The following is a 3858-nucleotide window of genomic DNA, read 5'->3' on the forward strand; positions in this document are numbered from 1 at the left end:
CAATCCCTACACTGTGGAACAAATATTCTCTCCTTTTTTCACTGAAGAAGAAATTGTTTTGATTTTATACCCCTTTGCTCCTCCACAAGTTCTTACTCTGAGCACCTCTGCCCATAAAGAAAGGGCAGACACCTGGTCACAGTGTGAGCAAGCACTCTGGACTGCCACCCGCTCTCTGCAGTTTAGCACTGCAGCTCTGCATGTAAAGCAAATCTCACCTATGAAGGCTGGGCTTCCTCTCCCTCATGCTCAGGTTTCTGCCAAAATCCTTCACATGTAGGTGACCATTGCCTTAGCCAGCACTAAGTGATGGAGGAAGGCTCTTTTTCTATTGCCCATAAACTCATCTGGCCTATGACATCACTTCTGTCTTCAAAGTACAGTAATGCGGAGTTACCTTGCCCTGACAGTAAATTCAGGGTGCATTTTCAACCAGCTCTTACTTTTGATAATTTTTTGATGCAATTATTAACACTCATCATTAAAATAATTTAAATAAGTTACATAAACCAAGACATGCTGGTGGATACCAAAACACTACCCAAATACCCTAATTAAATGCTGTCAACCTATGTGTAGCTGTTAACTGCTAATATCTTTATGTAGGTGATAGGACACTCAATATATTAAGTTGTTAAATACTTCGTCTAAATTAAAAAGTAAATTGCTTAGCCAGAATTAAAACCCAATCATTCACGAACTTGTCCAGGTCTTGTTCAACTATGGTTCAAATTCTTTCTCAATGAAGTAGCAGAGTACTTTGGAGGAGCACAGTAAATAACTTGTGGTGGCAAAGCAAACCTCTCTAAACTTTTCTACAGAACTCTGTCTTTAGTTGCAGAGAAAAAAAACGTAAGCCCTGCTAAAAAGAAACTTTATAGTATCTGCTTTTCTGGTCATGAACTTTTTATCCAATATGTTGTTGTTCTCATTGATTCATTAATTCTATGGAGTTGCATGCAGGTTTGCATTCATTATTTTACCTGTTCTGAACTAGAATAGGTTACAAGGGTCAAAAGCTCTATTTGAAAAAAAAAACCAAACAACAAACAGCATATGAGATAAGGCTGTACACAACAGCATTTGATGTATTACATCTCACTGGTATCTGACAACCCTTACTCCCTGGTGACGCAATTCTTTTCTAATAATTTAGTCTCAGTCTATTAAAAGACAATTACAGATAATGCAGACAGGCAAGTGCTGAAGGATGTCTAGAACAGTACTTGTAGAAAGGTTATCAAAACACAATTCTCAAAAAAGAAGCGTGTTATTGGGTTTTTAATCATTTCAGATAGAGACTGTTATATAGATTTTCTAAAGGATTGAACATAACTAGAAGAAGCTGGAAATGGATTTCCCCCTTGCAACTTCATAATTTATAATAATAGATTTTTATATATATGATATATATTTACTGCTAAGTAAAGGATATAGCTAGCCATTCAGAAGTCATCTTATAATATGTAGAGACTTGATAGACCTTCAAATCTGTTGTCATTTTGAATGTTACCAGACTTCATACTTCACTCAACTCCAGATGAACAAATTTTTCCACATTTTGCATAAATTAATACAAAATCAGAAGTATTCTTTGAAGCTTTTGTTCTGTGCTGCTATCGTCTGGGCTTTTAGCTATGAGCTGACCACAGAATAAAATAGGACTTTTAGTAGCATTCTGTTTCAGAAAACATTTCCAACACAAGGGATTAGGTTGCCCTTCTGAATCTGAAAATCAGGGTAACTTAGAGCATGCTTGCCTTTTTATCTTGATATGCATTAGCATTGTTTGGAATCATGGTTGTCACTGCAGATGGAAATTTAAAGAAAATAAGTCAATAAATGTCAGAGACGACAGATGTACTGCCATCCCATTGTCTTTAACCACATAGGTCAACTTCACTGTCCAGCTCCAAAAGGTGCTTTTTCAAAAGGAAAGCTTCTCTGATGTGTGATAGGATCTATATGTAAAGGATTTGTACAGTCAGCTGATCTCCTTGCCCAAAAAGTTGGCATATCACTACAGAAGCCGCCATGGGTTTCAGCCCGTAGTGGCCATAGCCAGGTGCGCTACAGCAAGCAGGGAGTCTGCACACATGTCCCATTTCCTGTTGCTAGCCAGTATCTACCAGTCAAAGCAGTGATTTTAAATTAGAGTATTGTAGTCTTTGAAATACATTGAAAAACTTTTCAAAGAGTTTTTGATTGGTGCAGATGTAAACCTCAACATGAATGCACATCTGAGCAGGAGTTGATTGGGAGAGCTATATAACCACACGCTTATTTATATATAAAGGCACCCACAAACTTTAACTGTAGTTTTCTACACCTATCATGGACTATCAGACCACTGGGATGGTACTGTGTCTTTGTCCCTTTCAGGGAATCTGTCTGCTTGTTGGGTTTTTTGGGTTCGCAGAGGAAAGGAAACCATGAGGATGCATGGATGAATAGGGACAGCTCTATCATGGTCTTCAATGTTATCAAAATACTGTTTTCACAAACACAGAGCTCCAGGTTTCTGCATTTCAAGAGGGTTAAACAGGAAGTATCTCTGTGGTACTCAGCCTCTATGCTGAGCCCTCCATATTACCCTTCCTTTCCTCTGAACTTAAAGTGTTGATCTCAGAAGTGAAATATGTCATAAAATGTTTAAAAATTAACGTATTCCTGTTAACATCAACATACTGTTGATCTCTAAAATGTAGTAAATAGTATGCAATTTTCTTACAATATGACCACTCTGCCTATAGAGTGTAGCTAAAAGTTTATAATTTCAAAAGCATTTCTTATCACCCATATTCATGTTAAAAAAAGTTTGTGGTTTAAAGTGCATCCTTTACCACACTAATAAATAGTGAAGTTAGCTCAACATCTGAGATATGGAAATGTCATTATATGAACTGCTTATATATTCTAAATTCCCCAACGTAACAGCATCCTTATGATTTCTAGGACTTTCATGAACATCAGAGGTTTACAGTGTCCTGACAAGGTTGCTTGAACATTGTCACTGTGCCTCCTTCTACGTTACAATATGTTGGCCACAGGTCACCTAGCAACCATGAGTTTGGAGAGCTGTATTCTAAATCTCATAAAAACATTGTTTATTCTTTAATGACTATGATTTTGCAGTATACATTTTAAGTGTACATGCATATGGCTCCCTCTTCTGGAAAATCCATACAGAAAATAATAACTAACCATTTAGAAATGAAGAAAAATAATTATAATAAAAAAGGGCATAAAAGAAACAGAATGAGGGGGGGAATAATATTTTAACATAATGTAATCTTTATAAAACCTATCATTTTCCTTCTCAGACTTTTTCCAGTTTATTTTTTTTTACGTTTCATAACAGTTTTACCTTGAATGTATAATTTCAGCAACAAAAATGTTGAGAACAAAGACACCATATACATTGTAGTCAAAACAATGGTGTCAAATAATCTGTAAGAAACTGATAAAAAGAGATGACAGAACAGATCAGAACTACAATGGAAAAAAGCTTGAGTACATTAAAGAAACCAAATAGTGACATATTGAAGCTCAAATGAGTAGAGAGGTGTTTGCCACTGCTAACAGAGTACATAAGAGATGAATACGACCCATATTCTTAAGGCCTGGAAATGCAAAAAAATGTTTTAAACCACAAAATTTAAAATTATTAATTGAAAAAAAATCAACTTGGAAATACGTCTCTTATATGAAGTGCTATATTTATAATATTTTAATTAAAATTGAATTAAAGTGCTTTACAAGAAGCTAAATAGAAGAGATTTTTCTTCAAGTGTGACAAAAAAGTTTCTATTGAACTAAGTTTTTTATTTTCAAGGTTAAACAGTTTGATCAATATAC

This window comes from Corvus brachyrhynchos, unplaced genomic scaffold, assembly GCF_000691975.1.
Source record: "Corvus brachyrhynchos isolate BGI_N302 unplaced genomic scaffold, ASM69197v1 scaffold17, whole genome shotgun sequence".
Taxonomy (NCBI): domain Eukaryota; kingdom Metazoa; phylum Chordata; class Aves; order Passeriformes; family Corvidae; genus Corvus; species Corvus brachyrhynchos.